Source organism: Strigops habroptila, chromosome 1 (genome assembly GCF_004027225.2).
Source record: "Strigops habroptila isolate Jane chromosome 1, bStrHab1.2.pri, whole genome shotgun sequence".
In the NCBI taxonomy this organism is placed as follows: domain Eukaryota; kingdom Metazoa; phylum Chordata; class Aves; order Psittaciformes; family Psittacidae; genus Strigops; species Strigops habroptila.
The window spans coordinates 66,473,701-66,499,756 of record NC_044277.2 but is presented as its reverse complement, the minus strand read 5'-3'; the positions used below and the strand labels follow the sequence as shown (position 1 = coordinate 66,499,756).

Here is a 26,056-nt window from a genome sequence, read left to right as displayed (position 1 = left end):
CCAAGGTAATTCTATCAAATGTAAGTAATTAACCAGCTCCAATCGCTGGGGACTTGGTTAGCTCTATAAAGTTTTAGTAATCGAGTAGCATTCCCTTTCAGATAAAGAGAAAAATCTACAAAGGGGAATGTAAGCCAGCAGGATGCCCCAGCAGCTAAGAATGCAAGCAGCATCTGGGCCTGGATTAACAGAGGCACAGCCCATCATCCTCCTGTACTCAGCAATCATTAGACCACATCAGGAGTACTGCTGTTTTGGGCCCCCAGAACAGGAAGGATGATGATCAAATGCAGCTAGTTCAGTGAAGGGACATCAGGGTGGAACACATGCCCCGCAGGGAGAGTGTTTTAGCCTGTGAAAGCAAAGGCTTTGGGGGGAATCTAATAGCAGCCTTTCATTACCTGTGAGGAGGTCATCAAGAAGACAGAACCAGGCTCTTTACAGTGTTGCAGCAGGAGGATGTGGGGCAAAAGAAATTAAATGAGAGAGGAACCAACTGGATAGAAAGAAAAGGTTTTTCACCATGACGGCAGTAAAGCAATGAAATGGGCTGTTGAGAGGTATTGAACAGTCTGGAGTTCATGGAGGTTTTCAAATTGGTATGACTTTCAAGAACTGGATAAAGCCCTGAGCAATCTAGCTTAATATGCTGACCCGCTTCAAGCAGGAGGTTGGAATACAGGCCTCCTGAGATCCTTTCCAACCTGAACTAACCTGTGATGTTATGATTCTAATAAAAAGTCAGCAGAAGCTTTCTTCATTCCATCCTTATCTCTTCCTCCTCAGTACAGATCCCACCATTTTCACCACATACCAAACACCTTCTCCTTCCATCCTTCAGTCAAGGTTCTCTACATTTAAAGCACAAGGAATGACGATATTTTTGGCTGGATTTTTTTACACTTCACAGAAACAAGAAAGCAAGAAGCAAGAGCAAAAATGCCTCCCAAAGCAAACACTGCTATCCCCCTTTCAAGTATGAAAACTGGTTTGATACGTGCTGTACAAAAAAAAAATAAAAATGGTTAAGTCTTAAATAATTAAGAACCTGAAATCTGGCGACTAACTCCAACTGGATGTGCTACCGTCTGGTTTTTTTTTTTTTCAAAGCTGACTGATAGAGCAAGCATGCAAGACAAATTCAATATTTAGAAAAAGGCTGATCAGATTCTTGACATCCACTCATACTTATGCTTGTTAGATGATATGGAAAAAGGATGTTTTTACTATACTTTGCATAACTTCTTGTGAAGCAGCTTATCAAATAGGCATGATTGAATGGACTACTTGCTGCTCAAGCAAACTGAGAATGCACTCTAATTTTAACTCCTAATATCACTCAAAATTTCCTGGCTAATTATACTTCTGAAAGTGTAGAAAATCCTCATGCAAAGTTCCGAAGACATTACGTTGCAGACTTACTGCACTGATGGCTTATTGATTAGGGAAATGTTTTACACATACAAAACCCCAAAAAAAACTCTGTATCTGCACGTAGGAGAGAGGTCCTACAAGAAATATTGTATGTTCTTTTAATATAACAAAGAGGAAAGCAGTTTAAAAAATAGCAAGCTATATTAAGGAAAATAAGAGATGGCATAAGAAAAGATTCTTTTGAAAAAATGTGTACAGCAAACACCACGTATTGTTAATCTCCAAACCACCTCTAGCTTATACCTCAGGCTGTTGTACAATCACTAGGAAAAAGTACTTTGATCAAGGAATTTACTTTTTATTTAAGAGATTAAACCAATGAAGCGAATACATGTGTTTAAATATGTCAGTTTTCAGGCTCATTAATTTTACCTAAGTGCAGGATCACTATAGATGGAAATCACGTGGGTCTAGTCCTCAGATATAGCAAGTTAAACACAAGTTCTTGGAAATAATCCCCACTGAAAGCAGGCACTGATATCAGTTGAGGATGTGGCTTTGGTTTGCATGGGTAAGCAAGAGGCAGAGGCATTCTGTGAGTGTCCTCGTTATGAGGATGATTTATGAAACAACATCATTAGCACAGGGTAAGCTGTGTCTTCTGTGCTCAAGAAAGTTTGACTCAAGAAAAGAGTCAAACTGTAATGTACACATTTTTACTTTCTACTATTATTTATATTTTCAGTAAGTCAAAGTAATCTTCTACACCTACAGAGACATCATGGCATGGCAACAAAGTCTGAAACACAAAAAACCTTCCTCAGTTTCACCTGGAGATGGAGTGGGGTAAACCACTAAATATTTCTCCAAGTGCTGTGGGAGCTGGACTTTTTGGGAGATACAGGAATATAGGATCTCATGGAAAAGTTCAGCACAGGGAAGAAACATCTCTTTCTTTAGCAACTTTGGCTGTGACATGGATACAAAAGATGTGTGCTTATTTAAAAAGGTCTCGTTAATGCAACCAAAAGTTTGTATTAACAGCGACATGCTTTGGATAATACATGCTAATAGATTAAAATTATGAAGCCCCATTCCACTGCCTTCTGTTGTTCTACCTATAATCAGCACCTTGACTTACCCATATTTAACTAATTGATAGTCCTATTCAGAAATGTCAGCAAGAAATATGATTACTCGAAAGGAAGCATATTTGTATAACATTAAATCAACAGATTATTAATTAGCAAATAACCACCACATTTTCATTATAATCATGTAATTATTCTAAGTGTATTGGTTATAGCAACAGTCAATTTTATTACACAGATAAATCTCTGTTTTGATTATGTTGTTAAAACATAACTATACAGCTGACTGTTTCATCTATTAGAATATTCAACAGTCTAATATCATGTTCTTCCACCTGTTCGGGTTATGATATTCATTTGGTTGAGCTTTAAGATATACTCCTGGAATCATCATGAGTATTAGCTAAGAAAGGAAAAGACCAAGACATATTGATGGAAGAGAGAGTAATGCAGTACCACAGCATGCTCATGCATAATACAGAAAGCCATTTATTTCACTGAAGTAGTAATAAAAAGGTTCATAAAGATGCTAAGCTTTGCTATTGTGCCTGTAGAGCCAATTTTAGCACATGTATATGTAGCCAAAAGTGTCCTGCAAAACTTCCACAGCAACCAAACAGGCCAAACCATTAAAAGTCCTAGAGATAACTATTTTTTCATGTATAGGCAATCTGCACCAAAACAAAGAACAAGCTACGGACTTGCCTCCCTATGGTACTGACCAGCACTAAGACCCACTGTACTGCCTGGGAAACCTCTTTTACTTGTCCAGAACATCAGGACTATCTGAACTTATGTCAAAATATCTCCATTCCTCAAAGATTCCCTATCCAGAGGGATATCCCATTCCCCTACTACTCAGCAGTGGTATTACCCTCAACACAGAATAGCACACACACTCCCAAGCAAGAAGGAAAATGCAAATCACATTTTCAGCATACCCAGGCTCCCAAACCAATGCAGCCATGGGAGAAAATGTTCCTACTGAGAGCAAATGTACCTTTCACATCAAACGCTACTTCCATTTCTTTGGTGCTACCTGGAACTCTAGCCCTAGAATCATCAATAAGGCAATCAGGAGTTAAACAAATTAGAAGAGGCCATCCTAAGACAAGATCTTAGAAAATGTGTGAAATATAGCTAAATCTGTAATTACAAATCAAGCACTTGACCAGGACACATTTTCTCCTCAAAGTCTGTTTATCAACTATTCCTGAGTTTGCTTATCAGAAGCTTTTTGCAAGTAATTGCTGCATACCTTCTGTGAACAAACTTCTGTCAATGGCAAAAATTCTCTTTATCATTTTATAAGCTCTTCCATTATTCTTTACTCACGGCATTAAGTTCAGTCACCTGAGCAACCGCAGTGGCTCTAAACTTTTAAAAAAGAAAAGAATCATTTAGCTAAGCAAGAAATAATCAGGGTCTATGACTATGCCTGTGGACATATTGCTGTGTTTACACAGTGTGACCACCATTTGTACAAAAAGAAGAACCAAGAACATTTTCCCTATTTTCTCTGATTCTTGCCAGAGAGAACTAAGGACCTAGAAGACATGGTGAGGTGAGAGCCTCAGAACCTGGTCTCCTGATTTGAAATTCACTTTTGAGATGCCGAAACAAAAAGCGCAAGTTTTCATTTTATCTTTCAAGTATCTAATTAAATGTCCTGCACATACAATTCCAAAACATTCTGATTTTGAAGAACTCAAGTCACCCAGTGTCAGATTCATGACAGGCAGCACTTCTACTGCACGTGAACAAAGAACCAGGGGCAAGAAGAATGAAGAGGCATAACAAAGGTAGAAACACTATAGAATGGTCATCAACACCCTTTGGTGGTGCTGCCTTTCTCTCTGGCCAACATGAATTTCCAGGCTATTAGGAAGTAATTCTTCCTAATATTGCCCCATAGTTTTCATGTTTCTGTCGGGTGGAAATTTTCTTCTGAGCAAACAGAAACTGTCAATTCAACTCTTAACAACCACTAAAAAGACAGCAAGAAGAATGAGACTATATGAGAAAAAGATAAGAAAACAACAACAGAAATGCTTATTGTTTGCTGTGATTGTGATTAAATGACACATCACCACACACTGGATTGAGTATACTCAGGATATTCAGCACAGACAGAGCGGTCAATGTCTGTCGAAACTGGTTTTCACTTGACATGACACATGATAGTTCAGTGGGATTGAATTGTCAGGTACGTAACATTATTACAGAGACCTTGTAGTCATACCTACCAGGTAAGCTGTTCCGATGAAAGAAGATCACTTCAAAATCCACTGCCAGGTACCTTGCCATTTAACAAGGACTTTGGAGGTGCAAGTGCCAAAACTCTTTTAAATCAACTCGTTATTTAACTATGAATGATACCACTAAACACAAAAAAGTATTAAAATTCTAAAATATCCTATCTGGCCCAAGAGTTTGTGAGCCAGAGGTCAACGGACACTGCATAAAGGAAAGCATCACAAAATTATTCATAGAATCATAGAATCATAGAATCATAGAATCGTAAGGGTTGGAAAGGACCTTAAGATCATCTAGTTCCAACCCCCCTGCCATGGGCAGGGACACCTTGCCCTAAACCACGTGGCTCAAGGCTCTGTCCAACCTGGCCTTGAACACCGCCAGGGATGGAGCATCCACAACCTCCCTGGGCAACCCATTCCAGTGCTTCACCACCCTCACTGTAAAGAACTTCTTCCTCATATCTAATCTAAACTTCCTCTGTTGAAGTTTGAACCCATTACCCCTTGTCCTACCACTACAGTCCCTAAGGAAGAGTCCCTCCCCAGCATCCTTGTAGACCCCCTTCAGATACTGGAAGGCTGCTATGAGGTCACCACGCAGCCTTCTCTTCTCCAGGCTGAACAGCCCCAACTCTCTCAGCCTGTCTTCATATGGGAGGTGCTCCAGCCCTCTTATCATCCTCATGGCCCTCCTCTGGACTCGCTCCAACAGCTCCATGTCCTTTTTATGTTGAGGACACCAGAACTGTACGCAGTACTCCAAGTGGGGTCTCACGAGAGCAGAGTAGAGGGGCAGGATCACCTCCTTCAACCTGCTGGTCACACTTCTTTTGATGCAGCCCAGGATGCGCTTGGCTTTCTGGGCTGCAAGCGCACACTGCTGGCTCATGTTAAGCTTCTCGTCAACCAACACCCCCAAGTCCTTTTCTGCAGGGCTGCTCTGAATCTCTTCTCTGCCCAGCCTGTAGCAGTGCCTGGGGTTGCCCCGACCCAGGTGTAGGACCTTGCACTTGCCTTGGTTAAACTTCATAAGGTTGGCATCAGCCCACCTCACAAGCATGTCAAGGTCCCTCTGGATGGCATCCCTTCCCTCCAGCGTATCAACCGAACCACACAGCTTGGTGTCATCGGCAAACTTGCTGAGGGTGCACTCAATCCCACTGTCCATGTCACCGACAAAGATGTTGAACAGGACCGGTCCCAACACCGATCCCTGAGGGACACCACTCGTTACAGGTTTCCAACTGGACATCGAGCCATTTACCACAACTCTTTGCGTGCGGCCATCGGGCCAGTTTTTTATCCACCGAGTGGTCCATCTATCAAATTGATGTCTCTCCAATTTAGAGACAAGGATGTCATGTGGGACAGTGTCGAATGCTTTGCACAAGTCCAGGTAGATGACATCAACTGCTCTGCCCCGTCCATCAGTTCCGTGGCTCCATCATAGAAGGCCACCAAATTGGTCAGGCAGGATTTCCCCTTAGTGAAGCCATGTTGGCTGTCACCAACTACCTCGTTGTTTTTCATGTGCCTTAGCATGTTTTCCAGGAGAAACTGTTCCAAGATTTTGCCAGGCACAGAGGTGAGGCTGACTGGTCTGTAGTTCCCCGGGTCCTTCACCTTCCCCTTCTTGAAAATGGGGGTTATATTACCCTTCTTCCAGTCATCGGGAACTTCACCTGACTGCCAGGATTTTTCGAATATGATGGACAGTGGCTTAGCAACCTCATTCGCCAGCTCCTTCAGGACCCGTGGATGGATTTCATCAGGTCCCATGGATTTGTGCACGTTCAGGTTCTTAAGATGGTCTCGAACCTGATCCTCTCCTACAGTGGGCCTAAGGTCTTCGTTCTCACAGTCCCTGCATTTGCTTTCCAAGACTTGGGTTGTGTGGTCAGAGCATTTGCTGGTGAAGACTGAGGCAAAGAAGTCATTAATTCCTTTATTCTTCCCTAGGTGTCTGCTATTGATACTGTGCTAATGCTTTATGCTAAAATTAAAATGTTGGAATGGGACTCAGATGATCAAATTTTGGTCAAATGGTGCAACTTTCATTTCCTATGCACCTTTGAACAAACCACATGTTCTCTCTGCTTTTCCCCAAACATACCTAGAAACTACTCAGTTATCAGCATCATACTCTCTACCTGATGAGTAGAGAGTAGATCATATCTCATTAATGTTTACAGTAGCAAAGCTCCCATCTCCAAATCCAAGAGTTACATATCTGTGGCTGCAATATGAATCATTGCCACCTTCTTCATTTTTAAGCAGCCACATTTTAAGCCACAACTAAACACAAAATTCTAGTGCAAAGTGGGCCCAATCTCAAAAGTCTAGTCTCAGCTATATGTCTCCAAGATGGGAATATTCAGACAAACCTTTTTTCTCTGGTTTTGGTGGAGATATTTCCAACACGTTATCATTAGATGGTATTTCAACATTTGTAAGACTTGCTATATTTTATAGTGCTACAAGATTATCATTACTAGAAATAATCTATTTTTCTCCTACCAAGGTGCTCCCAGCTCTAAGGAAACACTCTGAAACCTGAAACAATAAATATATTGGGACCAATACTGTTTGACATCTTCGTCAACAATCTGGAGAATGGGATGGAACGCACCCTCAGCAAAGCTCATGAATGATACCATAGTAGAGAGATTGGCTGATAGGTCAGAGGACAGAGCTGCTGTTCAAAGTGACCTTGAAAGGCTGAGGAAGCAAGCTGACAAACCTCACAAAGTTCAGAGATAAATAAGTTCTGCTCCTGAGATGGAACAACTCAGTGCAGATTGAGGACCAGCTGACTGGGCAGAAAAAGATTTGGTCCTGGTAGAATAGTTGAACATGAGCAACCATTGCACTTGTGTGGCAATGAATGCCAACCCCATACTGGGCAGAACTATTAATAGCATGGATAGCAGGATTATTGCTATGGCCGAGCACTCAAAAGGTGTCTGGAAGACTGTGTATAGTTTTTTGTCTGTCTTTAGTCTTCACATATTTGAGCGAGTTCAGCAGTGGCCCACTAAAATTGTCAGGAGGTTGAAGCACATGCCCTACGAAGAGACCTAAGTGTTTGCTCAGCCTAGAGAAGAGGAAGCATCAGGAGGCCTCATTATTGTTTTCAGTTATCAACGGGAAGGGAGTAACAGCTAAAAGATAGGGCCAGGCTCTTCTCAGGTTTACACAATCAAAGGATAAGAGGCAACAATCACAAGTGAGCAAGGAAAATTCTGATCAAACACAAAGAAGAAAGTCTTCCCCATGAGCTCAGTCCATCACTGCAACAGGTTTCCCAGACAGGCTGTATAATCTCCATCCTTGGAGATAACTCAAATCTCGACTGGACACAGAGCCCTGAGCAACGTAACCTAGCTTTGAAGAGAGCCCTGTTTTGAGACCTGATTGACTCCAGAGGTCCCTTCTAATTTGAATTATCGTACAGGTCTGTATTTTAAAAGTGAAACTACACAAAATCATTATGAAATGCTATAAGGAGGCAAAATGTTGCTGCTGCTTTGTAGAAGAGCAATTGAAACTAAACACACTTCCGGGAGGCAGAGAGGGAAAATGGCGTATCAGGAACTGGGATTCCTGAAACATTTTAAAAAAGATGGAAGGAGAAAAAACCAAAGGTTTTTGAGAAGAAACAAGTTACAAAACCATTGGGGTTACAACAACAGAATTTCTGCCAAACAGCCTCTGACTGGAAGACAACTAAGAGGACTCAAGAGCCAAATGAATGGCGAAAGCTTGCAGAAAACCAGTTCCTTTTACGCTAAGGGCTTTAAAAGTCAACAGGGTCAGTTTAAAATTGATCCATTGTCATTTTAGAGGCAGTGAGTGAAAAGACCGCTGGGTGGATGTAATGTGATCACAGCTGTTCAGTCCCGTGAGCAGCATGAGGCTGCATTCTGCAATAGCTGGAAGCAGCAGGCAGCCTCTTGCTGGAAGCCCTACTAAGAGAAAATTGCTACTGTTGATCCTCATGCTGCTGTTGAATTTGATGGGAATTTTTACTGCATAAATGACTGCAGGATCATAGCCTGCATTAAAACAGCATAAACATAAAGAAACGCGTTTTACCTTCTGAAGCATATGGCTTCCAGTGGTTTCTAACCAACAGGAGCTCTGTGTCAAAGGGCAAATTTGGCTCCCGGCTTACTGATGCATTACCTAGTTGCTGCTATAAAAAGGAAGAAACAAAGTAAAAAAGGAAAAAGACACATGGACTCATAGGTATATGTCTGACTCAGTGATGACCTTTTATTCTGATAAATTGCTGATTCTTCGAATATTGGAAACAATGTTTTTATCACATGGAAACTGACTGATGTGTTGGCAATGTCCTTTTAAAAATCCTCTGCATGCCAAATGTCAAAGTCTGTTATTTCATGTTAAATGGATTTACCCAGTTCTTTTGCAAGTCAGTGCACAGGAACTGCAAAAAGGAAGGCTCTGCAAGGGAGCCTGAGAATAAGCATCTAACTAGACAAGTACCAAAGACACATTAAATTCCTAAGTAACCTGCACAACACAAACATGTAGATAAATTGCTAACAAATATTCTTCTAATATCCTACATTAGTGAGCATTCTAGGGAGTAAAACATTTTGCTGCTACTTTTTCTGTTTGCAGCTATGTAAAGGAGAAAAGGAGAAAACTATCCGTGTTGGCCCATTCAACACTCCCTTTAAAGGTGGTTCAACTAAATGCACTAGAGCTTCCCTTGATATGTCTAGTCATCTAATTAATGGCAGAATTTCCTCTCTTCCTACATGGAAATTTGAAATTAACTATCTGTTTACTTAGATACCGTTTCAATATCAAAGCAGGTGTCAGTTCTTGTTACATTTCTTTAGGCATATCATTCTGACATTGGGAGTAGAAGGAAAAAAGAAATAAGAAATTTTGCTGTTCATTAGGATTTCTTTTTTTGCTCCTCTGGCGTCTGTTCCATCACTAACCTTGAGGGAAAACATCTGTTACCTGACCAGGAGTTCTTCTTCCTTCCTTAGACCCTCTTTCCCTCTGGAATATACTTCATTTTGCTGCACTGGTATTTTAGATGACCTTTATTCTCTCTCTCCTTTCAATATGTTTAGGTTTTACCCTAACCAGGCTTCTTTTTCACTTTCATTGTAAAGAAATACGAAACAAAGAGTAGTGAAATGTCTTCTTAGGAACGAGAGCTACATCTTTTTTCGGGTTAGCTGAAGGATTTCTATTAGTATCTAGAGATTTCATGCAAGGTATGCATGTATATACACTGTATGCAAGTTGCACATTTTTTGTTTGCAAATAGGACTCAGTCAACCCTTTTCTTGGGTACATATTTACAGATACTTTACTCTATTTTTGACCCAAGCTTAAAACCTCCTCCACCAATAATCATAAAAGTTTAATTAAGGGACCAAACGGTAAGACTGTTTTCTTTAAATCCAAAATATAAGGAAGATATGTGAACAAGCGCCTTTAATAACAAAGAACATGGGACTGAAGACATAAAAAAAACCACCAACCCCTAACAGTGATCTTTGCACATATGATGGATTTTATTTCTAAGCTGCAGCTATATAAAGTCCTCCAAAGTTGTTAAAGTTGTTCTTCCCAATCAAAAATATTAATAAATGGTATTAATTATACTTTGCCACTAGCATTGATAGCTATCGTAGCCACATCTAAAGGCTCAGTCATTTTGGTTCAAAGCTGTAAGGTTCTTATATTGTGTAATCAATTTGACTTGCTTGTAGATAATTAAATACTAGCGAGTGACGAAAACTAGACAAGATGTATTGATTTCAGTGGGATAAAAACTCAGACATGTATTCTGTGATTGTTCAATACATAAAAACCTCTCAGAACACCACCAGTGTCTTGCAGCTTGAAAATTATGGTGAATGTTAAGATGAGGTCAAGGCGGATATGTGCATAAATCCTTCCCTCTTTGGCGAAAGACTGTACTCCTATAAACAGTGCTCCTATAAACAGTGCCCAGGCAGCACATAACCATTAAATCAGTAAGAACAGTGGCACTGACTTCTACCCAAGTGCCATATTCAAAAGTCACTGAAGCTCATGACACTGAGAAAAGGTAGATTTTATTAATGCCCAAATTAATAAAAGCTCTAAATTCTTATTTGGATCATCATGAAAAGTGAGCAAAATGTCTTGACATTCACTGCAGGGGTGGAAAAACAATTGCTTCTACCTAAGAATACCACCTGTAACTCCAAACTCTTAATTTCCAGCTCAGTAAAAAAAAATGAGAACTTTTCAACATCTATTACTCTTATCACCAGCAATTAGACTTCAGTGTTCCATGCAGATGGAGGTACATCTGTTCCTTGCAGTAACAGATCACTGCATTGTTGTAAATAAATAAACAATTGTACATTTAAATAAAATGTAATCTCATGACACAGACAAGCCTTAAAGGTAGCTTTTCAAATTTCAAAGGTATTTTATCTTCTCTTTGTTACTTAGGCAACGAATTAGATGTATACTGGTTGTGACTTAACATGAACTTCAAAATCACTATTCCCAAATACAGCAGAACTAAATATTCTTTTGAGGAAATGGAAGTCCTGTGCCATTATGAGCAGACATGCCCACATAATGTTTGAAAGATGTTTTTAATTCCAGTTAACATTATCCTCCTCAGGTGCCAAAAGACACTGATTACTTACAGCTCCTGATGCAACAGGAAACTGTGATTTTCACAACATGCAATTTGGACACAACATAAGGTGTAAACTATAAAACCTACCTCATGTAAATAGACCTGATTAGAAAACAGAAGTATTTTAAAGAATATAGGTCACCTTTATTTGCAAAGATGACAACTTTTGACTTCTTATCATTCTGCCCAAAGCCACTAAAATGCAAATTGGACTGAAATTCAACTATGACTTATGCCCTTTTCCCAGCCAATGTCTTCCTTCTGTCTTGAATGATTCCATTATGCTACCCATAGAGAGACTTCCAGCAATTTGTTAGAAATAAACCAAGAGAAAAATCTTACTGCTCATATCTAGTTAAGAGGGAAAATATTTCCTAAGAGTGTACTGTAATCTGTCATCTTCCACACAAAGAGCTATGGTATTCTTGGGATCTTAAAAATATTTAAATAATGGTTTCAGGGTGTCACCTGAAGATAGTATTTTTCTATTTATTTACTTCTTTGCTATTAAAAAGCAAGTCAGGTCAAGCCTCAAGTCTCACAGAGGTACATTGTTTTGATCTCCAAGGCATTAAGAAAAACAACTAATCAGTTGCCACAGAATGCCACCGGGCTTTCTGTGGTCACCATTTCTTTTTTTCTCCTCTCAACAGCCATTTGCAGATAGCCTTACTACATCAAGAAGCTTTGCCCCACTTTCAGAATCTATCAATCCTTCCACAACAGATACAGAGCATGTTTCCTGGTGGAAAAGATTCTTTGTTGATGTCATATGAAAACAACATTAATTCATTTCAGAGGATTAACTTTCAGCACTGTGGTATATTTTTATACCCACTCCTTATTGTAATTCAAAGAAAAACCTTAGAAAAGAATTATTATAAAATATGGCTTCTTTTGCCAGGAGGGAAAAACCACGCACAGCTTAAGTGATCTAAGAAGGGGGAAAAAAACACATATGGTTTAAGGAGGTGATCTGAGACTTTGACCTTTTCAGTAAGCTTACAAACAAGCTTTGCACTTTCCACTGTTTCATCTGGCACATATCTGTACTGCTGTGGCTTAAGGCACCCTAGCTTAAATTGAGCATTTTCTTGGTCCGTATGCATTTTTACTGATTTCAGTGGGAACTACTGGTAGAAGCAAACAGTACAAAACATGTGTCAGGACCTCTAAGCTGTCTCCCCATCTTAGAAAATATGTTTTTATAAATGTGTGTGTTCCATGGCAGTATCTTCACTACTGTTTACACAAGTTTCAGTATATTCCAGTCCATGCCACAGTTCCTCTGCATCCTACATACTGTCTCATATCCTGTAAACTCGACTTTCTTTGTTGCTATTTAAAACTGCCTACATTGAAAACAAACAAACAAAAAAGTACACTATACTTTTTTACATGCATCCTTTCTTTCTGGCATATGCACGTGCCAGTTTTCCTCAACTGGATGAACAATCTCTTTTGATTAAAATCCCCCGTTTACATACGCTAGTGGCAGAAGTGCAGCATATGTAAGTTATTTTCATGCATCTCAAACCTTTTTGAGTCTTTCCAAATTACAGATCTTTATTTTGCAGGAGGAAAATTTGATTTTCATATCTGGGTGCGGAACCCTTAAATCATAAAGACATGAAAACACTGTGCAGTGCTAAGTCAAATGCCTATCAAAAGTCTACTATATCTTTCTACCAATTAAACTCAGAAAATGTTCTCAAGCAAATAAGATCTGTTTTCCATGAAAACATGTTGATTTGCATTAATAAAGTTGCTATCCTTTTATACGTTACTGATTGAATCTTTCAAATATATCTCAGTACAGATGCCAAGCTAACTGGTATAAAGTTACTTCAGCTTCACAGCAGAAGAATACTTTTGAACTGTTCAAAGCCTGGGCATTTTAAATGATACATTTGGAGTCTCCCAACAAGCTACATAAATGTCAGAATGGTACTGTACATATTTTCTTCTTCAATAAGTTATTAGGTTCACTTTTTCTTTTTGTCTATCAAGCCATCTGTGTGTTGGAGAAATTAGTTCCAAATGTGTGTAATTTAAAATCCATCATTTTTCACAATGTGTGCAATCAGACTTGAATTATTTAGAAATTATCAAAGCAAGCTGCCTCACTTAACCCTTTGAAGGGAAAGAACATGAAAAGAGAAAAGAGTATATCCAGTCAGTGGATTAAGTAACTAAAATCAAGGTACAAGAGGTCCTGGTGACAAAACCCTGACCTCACCTCATTGCCAAGACCAAAGTGCCCAGGTCACAGAGACAATGCAGATAAGCTCACAAAGAAGCCATTGTTACTTGCAATGTGGCTAATAATTATTAACTTGTACCACTCGTTCTAAGCCTTGGCTTTCATAGATAGTTCCCAAGTAACTGTGTACCTTTCCCTTCTACATAAGCAGGAAAAAAAAGAACAAAAAGTACCCAAAAAAAGGGCTACTTTAGACTGTAGACTTTTTTCCTTCTAAACAGCTATAAAAAAAAAATATAATGCATTTCAGCAGCACAAGTAAGAAGACAGAAGATCCTCCCAGTCAGCATCACTGTAAACTAGCAAACTCCTTAAAGCTTTTTTTTTTTCTTTTAAGGTGTGGAAGGGACACAAAATTTCACAGATGGAGAAAAGAAAAACCAAAGCCAATATACTTTGCACATCTTGTCCATACTCAAAGGCACACAGCTTTAAATAGAGTTATTTAAAAGGCTGAATTAAAATAAAGTAAAACCTGTACACTCTTTCCTAGTGTTAACTTAAAAGACAAAGAGAAGGGAGCAAGGTTGAAGACTTAAAACACTGGTAGGGAACTCAGAAAATGGTGGTTCATTTCTGTGAGCCTCCTGGATGCCTCATTCATCGCCACTTCAAGCAAATATTTCAGAAGGGCTCTCATGAAGGGAAAAGCATTACTGGTTTGTGAACAAGATTTCAGAAGAACAAACAATAGAAACACCAAAACAAACAGAGCTTAAACCTCAGCTGTATGTCTGATGCTTCACAACAGTGTAGCACACTTTCAAATGATATAAAGTGCAATTTTGAGTACTGACAGGGCCCTAGGTCTTATTAACTGCACTTGTGTGCGGACCTTATGGAATTTTAGCAGTGTTTATTTCACAGCAAATCATCAAAAGGTGTATATGCTGCTTGTATAAGCATGAGATACTTATTCTAAGAAAATGTCAATCTGTAACCTTGGTTTTGAGGAGTCCAAAGATGAGGCATATTCCTTCTATAACATTGATCATGATAAAGTTTGGCTGCACTATTTCCAAAATTAAATCTTGGGGGTTTGTTTTGTTGGGGTTTTTTTGTTTGGTTGGTTGGTTGTTTTGGGGGTTTATTTTTTTAAGAATTTGTTCCAGTATATTATTTTCCACTCAAATGTCTTAAAATCATAAAAAGTATCCTCCTATTAAGCCTCAGAATACCTCAGTGAGATATTATTATCATATTTTACACAGCGAGAAACAGGTTCCAAGAAGCTAAACCAAACACCTAGCATCACATAATTCGATGTATCAGGAAGAATTTTAATTCTAGCAAACTAGAAACCTGTGATTAGCTCTCTAATCTCTAATGTAACTAATGTTTTGACCTTGCTAATCAACATCTCACAAAAGATCTGTACTACCTTCAACATTACAAGGTTACATACAGAGAGATGTAAAATCTGCAGAATTTTAAGATATCTTACCAATAATACTAAACCGACTATATCTTGTGCTACATTTAAAGGACAATGTAACATAAAAATCTCAAAAAGGTCTTAATAAGTAGAGGTTTCAAAAGTTTGACCTAGAAAGCTACAAAAAGCAAGGCTGCTTCAATATGGAATATATTCACTGAAGAATATATTCATTTAAGAAAATAACAAGAGTGTTTTAATTGTGCAGCACAACAGTTATTCAGGTTTTGTGAATTTAATCCAACAGAATTAAATTTCAGCAACTCAGTGAAGTGTACACTTGCCAAATTAAAATATGTTGAATTTCATTTGCACTGCTGTGTTGAGTTTATTACCTACAGTATCACATTTCTGGCTTGTGTCTTAACTTCAGACATATCCTAAATTTGTATTTTGAGCAGTCTAACTTGTGGGTCATCATCAATACTGCTGGACTACACTCTGCTACTATCAAATTTTACCATCAGAACACCTCAGACAGGAGTATGCTAATAAAACTACAACCTACATATTCCCCTGCCTCTCCAGTACTTATTGTTCACTGAAGTACATTCCTGCATTGTAATGTTTTTAGATGTATTAAATGTACTAATGATGCAGCTGGCACATAAATAGCTGTCTCATGGCTGAGTTTAACTCTGAGTGTGAAGAGCAAAGTATACACGAGGGAAGCTTGTATTCACATGCACAAACATGCCTAATGCTAATTAGGCAGAATACTGGATGAGGGTGTAATTCCTTGCAACATTTCCTATTCTACATTTCACCACTGCAGCTGGGGCACCTTCAGAATTACTTGCTAAATATTTTCCTTTAATAAGTTTTCTTAGGTGAGAAATATATTCCCTCTATAAATTTTCTTCCCAGACTTCTCTGAAAATAAAATTTACTCTCTCCTGTGCCAATGGAGAAAAATTATTCATTACATATATCAATTTCTTGCTTCTGATAAGACAGCTGTCCTGTGTAAATGAAAGATTAATCTGTAGCTTTCCCTGTTTAATTAACACTGGCTGAGCTATAGCTCTATGAACCACGCTGGGAGCCCCAGTACAGGTGAGTTTGTCTGTCTTCTTTCTCATACCTGCTCGCTTGAGTTGCAGTAAGGAAGGCATTTGTGAAAGTAAGAAGTGAGCAGGCAGACCTCTTGGTTTCATTTTTAATACTAAAGTCTAGTTTACAACATTGACAGGTGGGGCTAAAGTTTTACCATTTCATATCTTGTACAGCTGTGGGTAACTGCAAAACAACAGCCTTTAACCTCATCTTACACCACCATTAAAAAAATGTCTAGCATATTCTCTCAAGGGAGGAACATTTGAACGTATTCGAAACTCCCTCCAGAACTCTAACAGCTATACTGAACTGTATAAAAATAACTATGTATCTGATTGTCTTAAAACTTTTAAATAATATGCACTCAATAATTAGTTTTAATTTCTCCAACAATTTTGAGTTGCTCTGAAAATTTGTAAATTCAAAAGAAGCTAAAGAGCAGGCTGTGAAACAACCAAATATGCTGCTAGCACCACTTGTTCTCCCCTAAAAGGGTTAAAAACCAGGCAAAAACAATACACAGGCTTCTACAAACAAGAGGTCTTCTAATTTTCACTTATTCAGCAGAAAGATGGATGGTAATGACATATATTCCTACCTGGCTACTTAAAACATCAGCTCTGCAATGAGAATTATATTGTCTCTTACTAATGTGTTATTCACAGCCTCTGAAAAAGTAAGCTTTAAGGATGTTCGTGAAATGGAACAAAACTCTACTTTTGCACCTTCCTTGACACACCTGCTTTTTTGTGAGCAAAATCTATTCCTTTTTTAAAGTTGGATCCCAAATGAAACAACATTCCAACCTTGTAATTTGTGAAGAACAGAGTACGCACTACATATCGTCTCCAGTCACACGTATTATAGTTGTTGATACTGACCATACCATAGCTGTTTATACTTATCATGGGAAACTTACTGGCCCTCAGTTGGAAGGACAAAGAACAGCACTGTTTTATCCCTCTCCATCCCCATGAAAAAAAAACAAACCACTGAACTTAAACCTACCAACTTCTTACAGTTTTCATTGACTGTAATGAATCAGCTGTCTCTGATCCTCAGCTAGCAGTAATGGTGCTTGGGATGAGTGCTTCTGACAAATATAGGCAAGCTTTGCATTGAAGACTCCATGACATTTTCCTGCTTTTCTCAGATGTAGACTGTTTCATGTAAGTTACTGCTCCACTTAAGCTACTGCAATATAGTAATATGATTATTTCTACCTCTTTTGCCATTACAGCACTAATAACAGATGCCGATGTTGACCTTGATTCAATCATTTCTGTCTGCCATTGAAAAAAAATAAAATTTCTTTTCTTATCATCACCTTTCTACCCACCATCTGCTTTTGCACTGAAGCTCTACATAATTAAAAAGCTAGCAATTCTGGATCCGGCATTTAATAAAATATATATTTTCTTCAATAAATTCATTTACACCATCGGAAATACATACAGTAAATCATGTTTCTTAGATTCTGTGACTGGATTCACTTCACCTAAGTTTAACATTTAAACCTATACTAGTCACCTCTAAAAAGTGATTTTATTCTAGCTACTTCAGATACCAATCTCAACTTGAGGTAGTTAAAATAGCTAATGAAACTGACTGGCTAGCACACGAATAGCATCAAAATGATGTGACAAGTTTGTCACAACAAATAAGAGGGGTTTTTGCAGTTTATGTCCAATTATATCAGATTGTCACATACAAAAAAGTTAATACCTCAACATTAGCATTTGACAAAAAATATTTCCACTTTCACTCTCCTCCCCCCCAGCATTCAATGGTATCAGATGACTTTGATTTTTTTATGTTCTGCTGTGAAAAAAAGACAAACCTTTTATGTTAATTTCTTTCACGTTTCAGGTAGGTGAGGGAGATAAGCACATACTTGTACACTGGGAACTCACAAAGGTACACACAAAAATCAAGAAATAATAGGCAGGTTTGCTGCTAGCTCTGTGTGCAGCAGAATTAGGGAAGTTAACAGAAGGTTTATTTCCATCTGTGCCACAGCATTCTGCAAGGCCAGCTTCTGCCTGGTGGGGAACGCTTTCACTTTCATGAATGAAAAATTACGATACTGTGGTTCACTTTTACGACAACAAAAATATTTCAAGTCAAATAATTCTCAAAACAGTGTTTCTTTTCATTTTTTAAATCATTCAAGTTTGGGAGGGAGAAGTGAAAATGTAGGCCAGGATGTTTGCTTACCCCAAATCCCAGAAGAATGGAGAATCCGGGCTTTAATTACACAGTGATTCTTTCTCCCCCAGGAAGACATGGTCTGAAGATTTTATATTTTTAAGTGATATGAATACAGTGTGATTTAAGCATTTCTGTTACTTAACACGACTATTTAGCAATAAAATAATCTGAAATTATTATTGATTAGAAGCATCAAATACATACTGAAACTGTAATGAGTTCCCTGGCAATTTCTATACGTATCTATATACCTATATATCTATATATCTATATACAGACACATACCCACACACAGACATATATATACATAAAGCAGGGGTATCTAAACAGCAGAGAAGGACACAACCCACATGTCTTTAGGAAGGCAGTGCCAAACCCATCAGATTTCTATTCCTGTTGCCACCCAAGTGACAGTGTGTACAGGTATATTCAGCAACTCCGAGAACGTACTGATAGGCTACAGGACTGGGATGGGAAGGATGGTACATGCCCAGGAACTACAAGGAAGAGGGAATGAGAAAGATCATGTCTCTCTCTCATTTTCACTGAAGACTTCTCCAGCAACACAACTCAACAAAGGTGGGGAGAGGGAAGTAATATAGGTATTATCATATATTGATTGTGGTTTTGATTAAAAAGAGTTACTTTGCATATACACTCTCCGTACGACTCAAGCTAACGTCTGGAGATTCAGCTACTGAGAGAGATTCATAGATCTGTGAATCTACTTCATACATTAATTTACTGAGTGATCTTGAGCAAGTCTTTCTACTTTCCTGTACCACAGTTGCCTATCTGCAAACTAAGAGAAAAAGCAGAATCTCCCCTCTTCTGTCACTGCCTACCTGAAAATACTGAGTATTTAGGGAACACTGAGCTGTTTGAAAAAAGAACTGTCCATCCTCTACCATATGTGAATTTAAGCAATGCAGAGATTTTAGCAATACTGATTTTAGCGATTAGTTTCTGTCAATGAAACACCAACCACAACAATGCCAAAATTGTATGAGATTCAATAATGAATTAGCAACAGCTTTTGGAAGATCTACAGGATTCCTCCAAGCAGAATATCTTTGAATTCTGAAAGCAGAAGAAAGAAACATATCCTCGGTTTTGATGGAACTGCCTTCCTGTTACTCTGCAAAATCCTCTTTGAAAAGGGGATTCTCCAACCCCTATCTCCACAAATCTCCAGCACTGTTCCACATGGCGAAATAGTCCATCTTCTTCCTTGCTCAAATGAACTCAAATATTGTACAGGAACAAGGAAGTGAAAGTATTTTCAGATAATGCATATAGTTGTGCATTCATTTATCATGTGGTGTTGCTTGCTTTCTTGGTTATGGTAATAACAAGCCTTTTTCATTTAAATAGGATAATTAATTATTATAATTTATAGTAACTCTTATGCTTCAGTTCTCCTGCAAAAAGAAATGCCTTCTTGGTTCACGGAGCTTACGAAAGATAAGGAGATCACAGCAAAAGGATATTAGTACATATTTGGTACTGGCAACACATCAGCACACAGTCTGGGAGACAATCCATTGTATAATATCTGCACAGATTTCGGTGAAGTAGTTAAATGAAATAGCCCACCCCACCTCTTACAGCATGTCCAAACTGCAGTGGGTACATAAACAAAGAAATGCTGTCTGACTACTGAACATATGAGTTATCAAAAGAAATTAGAGGCCACTTACAGCAGTACAGTCTCTCTAATTTTAGACTATAAAATAGACTATAAAATAGACTATAAAATCAGAAATGAACTTTTCTCATCAAGAATGTGGATTCTTCATAATTTATACACACACACTTGCAGCTATTATCAAGTAATATAAGCAGGCCAATTGCTACTATCCAATCATTTGTGCTCAAAGCTGTATGGCATTTATACTGTGCAATCGATCCAAGATGCTTACACATAGATAATTGAATTCAAAATCAGTGACAAAAGGAAGACAAGCTTACATTGATTCTCACTGGATAAAACCCCAGACATCGTATCAATTTATGAATCCACTATTAAAAAAAGTGTTATATATTACGTACATTTGGGAGCTAAAATATTTTACCAGAACAACAGTGCACATCTTCCTGTGCTTGGCAGTAAACCAACTCCAGTGGCTTAGGCAGAAACAAACTAACTCTGATATTGCAAGTTGCAAAGAGGTACATCCTCCAGGTAGTGGTATTAGTCTTTGAAGTTACTGAAGTAAGAAAACTTCACAGTTAATTCTTCTAGGTTTTCTACAGAACCAAATGCTAAAGAGGAAAGTGTTTGAGGAGAGCAGGGTTTCTTGAACCCACAAGTGTTTGTGATTTTGCTTTCCATGTTTAACACAGGATAAACCCAAACATGCTAGGAGAGGTAAAGGTAAATCCCAGAAGAGCTAAAACTCCATTACAAAATGAACCACAGTGTTTATTATGCAGAAGACTGAGCTTTAGTTCCCTTGTCTTCAAGATTGAGACTGGGAGGTTCATTTAAATTCCAGTATCACACAATCTAGGTGAGAGAGAGAGGGGGAAAAAAAAAAAAGCAGGTCTATCTTCTTCCTCCACTTTGTTTTCCATATAACGAAGATAAATTGGATAAAAGGGGACCAAGTCTCTTGACCAATGGTTACTGGCATCCTCAGGGAAAAAAAAGAAGTTTTAAATCCTTGGTCCAATCAGGTAGAAAAGACTGCTTAGGAAAATATTTTTTGCAACATCCACTAGACATGCTCATACAGGATCTACTTCATATTTTTCAACTTCATGCATTCTCTTCCCTTTGATTATCCAACCACAACTCTCCATTGTTGGTGCAACTTCTCTGTCTTGTTGTTACAAGCAAATTGTCAAAGTAAAAATTCACAGATCAGAAAGCCAAACTCCAGTGATTTAGTCTCTTGGGAGGATGCAGAGTAACCTTATGCCATGACACAACCTTTGGTAGCATCTCTACCTCAAGCTCCTCCTGAGGATGCTGCCAAATTTTCAATCAGTCTGACTGATGGGAAGACATCTCAGAGACCTCTGGTACAGGGAAAAGCAGATGCTGGGTTTCTCAGTTGCAGTTGAAATAGACCCAAATAAGTACCTCTGGTTGGGAAAAAAGTGGGCAAGCTGCTGCTATGAAGCATGCCATCTACCAGGAGCTAAGCCACACACAAGCACCAGGCAGTTAAGCAAATGCCCATTTAAGCCTAACAAGCCTACTGTACTCTTCACTAGTACTGTCAATCGAGAAGCTTTCAAAAATGAAAATGGAGATACTGCAAGTCTCCTGATATTTACAGCTACCACATCAGTTTTCTTCTTGGAAGCAGAAGTCACAGCTGTGGGCTTTAACACCCACAGTCTCACAATTTTAGTTTCACAGTCAGTGCAAGTAGTGTTCCTCTTGTAGACAAGAAAGCGCCAAGTCTTTGCACGAACATAACACTCAAGGCCGGCCCAGGCCTGGAGTCTCACAGAGGCAGAAATGCAGGAATCTTAAATTCTGTTCTAGGGGGTTGGGTTTGTTTTGTTCTTACTTGGTTTGCAGATTATTCAATGCATCCTTCTAAAATCTTTTCAAGGCAGGCACCTGGCTAGAAGTTAGGGGCTGTTGCTTTTCTAGCGGATCTTCAGAAGCAACATGGAAGATTTGAAGATGTTTTACATAGACAATATCAGGACACAAGCAAGCTCCTATAGTTATTCTTAATTGGGAAATATATCTCAAAGTAATGCAGCTGACATCGAAATCCCTGAAGAGGAGCCAAGGAATTAGAATATTCAGGTAAAACCAATGTATCCTGTGAAGTGAGAAAATAACACTTTAGATAGAAAACAAGCAGGAAAATAATTAAGGTCACAGAAAACAGTAATGAATGGCAGTATGTGTTTTCTCCTTAAAGTATAACTCTTCCCTGGACAATAATAGTATGAGATCAATCTTATCCTGTGTAATGAAACTAGAGGAGAGAAAAGAATGTCAGAAGTCCTAAACTCTGGAGCTCAGCAGCAAAAAGCTGTGAAAATGGCTGAGAAACTTCTCATCTGAAATTTCCAGAATTTCTTCTAAAACTTGGGTTTAAAGGGTGGGCTACGGGAGGGGAGAAAAATATATGCAATAAAAATCAAATCATGGCAGCCATGTAACCGTATAAGAGTCTTCTGGGGTTTCAAGATTAGTTTAGGCCTCTCATCTCAGTCTGCTCCACAGAAATAGACAAATTGCATATGTAAAGACCAAAGAGTTTTCTTTGTCAGTAGCCTACAACCGATAGAATTGAATTTTTCGGTTTGGTGGTGGTTTTCTTTTTTTTCCTTCACATTACCAGTCTTCTAGCCACAGGCACTACATAGGTATAAAAGAACACAAAAATAGGGTTCTGTATGCAATGCAATGCTGTTCTGCCTTGCAAAGCTCTGTCCTGTAGCTGTATCATCTGCCCACAGTAGCAGAAGGAAAACATAATAATCCCTTTGCATTGTTACTAAATCAGCAGATAAACCTGTAGCAAATATTTAGAGCAGAGTGGCTAAAGAAGAGGGAAGAAACATCTATTCAAGAAACGTACAAATTGTATGATTAAATTTACTAGAACCCTGTTTCCAGTTCATTAGTAGTTTTGGCTTGGTACAAACTGTTCCTGGGACCTAAAACAGAGTACAAAGTCCTGCTGTTTAATTTTGCAGCTGAGTAGTTGTTCTCCTCATCTGACTTGTATCTCTTCCTCTTGTGTTTATTTAGATAACTCAGCTATGTGCTTTGGTGGTCATTTTTATCAGCAGCCCTAGTTTACTGTACCCACTGCAGGTAGCTTATGTAATTTATGTTTTTAATTTTTCTGCAAAGCACCTGGCACAATGGTGAGAGGCTACATTTAAAATTACCTACATAAATAAGCAAATATAACACTATTAGCATATAACAGATTGTGCTTATCAAACTATAAACACTGTAGGTTCAGAAAGTTCAGTTGGAAGCGTGACTACCAATCCACCAGAGAAACATGTATTCATTTTCTAATAGGTCTAACAGACCCTAAAACATTGCATAACACAGTAATAATCTTCTCACAATTTGCTACGAAGAATTTAAGATTCTCATTTTCTCGTATCAGCAGCTTTGCCTTGGCAACGTGCTTGCACTAGACCCAAAAGTGTGGAAGTTACATACAGCTGAAAGCCACCTACCACAATTCCCTGCAACACCATTAACAGCAGGAATAATGCAAAAGACAGGTTGAGAAATATGTGCCCAGACACAGAACCTTCTGAAAGCTGTTCTCTACTAAGTGATACCCAGGATCCTGGACTTCCCAGCCCCAGATCCACAAGCCAGTGCAAGTCTCAAGCAATTTAAGCATCCACTCAGAGCGCTGACAGAAGGGCATGTTCCAGGAGGGTACTTGCCATCTTACGTACCCACTTTCAGAGACAGGACACCAGGCTAGCAGGGAGCTTCGGCATGCCACATGCTGCAGCCATTATTATGAGCTGCTGGGAGTCTGGCAGCAGTGGTTTTGACCACCTCCATTTGCCCACCCTGCTGACTGCCAAAAACTACTCATCTTTGTCACAGCTGGCACCGAGTGTATGTGCATGTCTCCTCTGCTTCAGCTCCACATCCAGCATCTGGATTTAAAATGGCTGTCAGCAGCCCCAGCCTGCTGGCTCCAGTACCAAGGGTGAATCTCCAGAAAAGGCATGGAAGGACACTATGGGAGAGCAGTAGCACTCGACCAAAGCTGGTAGAGAATGATTTATGTCACAACTCATCTTGTGGCTCCCTTAAAAGCTGTCTTCAAAGCTTTGCCACGTAAGAATGAATGGAAGATACATCTGCTGGCCTCTGTGCACCAAATAGTATTTTGCTGTTTTTTCTTTTCCTTCTAGAAAGCGGCACTGATCTGTATGCTACACAGAACAAATCACCAGGGTGATTTCTTTCACTGTGGTTGTAAAGATAAGTTTAGCAACATTTATATTTTGCTGATTGGACCTTCCCCCAGAGCTGCCATTCACAAACTTGAAATGACTCACAATGTTTTGCAGCTCAGTAATTATATTCTAAGTTACCAAGTTCACACACTCTCTTTTTCTAGAAACCCACGTGTACTTGAGAGAAATTACTTCTAACATGCTTGATTTTAAAGTCTTCATTTTACACACTGTATGTAATCAAACTTTTTATTAAACACTGCCAAGCAATCTGTCTCATTTAAAATGAGCTGCTGGAGGAGGTAAAGGTCCATTAAGCTGTTAATTGCACACTATAACTCTGATTTCTTGAAAAGTTATGTTGAATATAGTTTCCCAAATGCTTAATTCCACATTTACCTAATTCTACTGCCACAGCTACTGCACTGGTCAGGTCTATGATAACAAATCAATACAGCCATTTCAGCAAAATTCTCCCATGTAGAAAGAGGATTTCATTTCTGCTTCTCTTGTTTGAGTTTGATATGGGGAATTTCACTGTACAGGTACAAAACACAATTTTGCTAATGTAGAAATACAAGTACACCCTAAAGGCAGGGTGCTTCTGCTACAGTAATGGCTTAAGTGATTTGAGAGCTCACATTCATTGCAAGTAAACCTCAATTAGATTTGAAAATGAAAGTCAAGGAAGTGACACAGAAAATGTGACATGCCACTGTTTTTAAATTACTTATAATGGAGGTCAAAAAATACTTGAGGCTGTAAAAATAAAACTGAGATGTCTCCAAAGCATTTAAACCACATCATACAAACATTTTCAAAAAGATTGCTACCTCTTATATATAGTTCTGAAATGGTTTGAATGTGGTCTTTTTCAGCAAAACTCACCACCAAAACATTTAAATTTGACTATACGGAACTAAAGAGACATCAACACTTTTTACATACTAGCTAATTAACTAGACCTTCCTTCATATCATGTACCCTTGCTAAGTAAAACTGTACTTCCATTTTTAAATTACTTTATATTCATCTTTGGTTTAGTTTGTAGTAACTTAAATCATTTGATAATGTAATTAGGGAGAGTAGAAAAGGATGAAGCATATATTAATTTCTCTCAAAAAGGCACATAAAGCATAGTATAACATGAACATTAAAAATTATTTTTCCTTTTTTTCCTCTATGCAATAAGCTGTGCAGATCTCTTTACAACACTGAGAATTAAGTAATTAGCACTGGTACGTGTGAATTCATTACATCCAATAGGATACTCTTTGTCGGGGGAATCTCTTTCCTCCAAGCCTTATGACCTGTCTACAAGAGCACCTTCAGCTACCTATCTTTCCAGTGTCTTATCCAGGTGACGCAGTTTAAAAATGGCGGGTACCCTTCCCAGCAAGGATTTATGGTCAATCCCACTTTGGAAAGCCTGTGATGGCTTTGAATTGCCAGGCCTGGTGTACATAGAACAAAGGCCTGGTGCCAGGCCTTTGAACTGCCTTTCTGGTGTACATGGAAATCATAGAATGGTTTGGGTTGGAAAGGACCTTAAGATCATCTAGTCCCAACCCCACTGACATGGGCAGGGACACCTTCCACTAGACCAGACATATTAACCACACTGTCCACAGGAAATAACCACAACTAATAATGCCTCTGCGGAAACACCAGAATCCAGATGCTTTAGCCCTTTCATTGATACTCGTGATTGACTGTATCTTCATTGATACAGAGCTTTCAGCTCTGACTTTCATG

General features: G+C 38.7%; 1 protein-coding gene across 2 annotated transcripts in view; it reads right to left on the bottom strand.

Annotated features, from left to right (window-relative positions):
- The window catches only part of MOCOS (molybdenum cofactor sulfurase), a 213,849-nt gene that overhangs the window by 148,583 nt on the left and 39,210 nt on the right, over nucleotides 1-26,056 (bottom strand). The gene's annotated exons all lie outside the window — the stretch shown is intronic.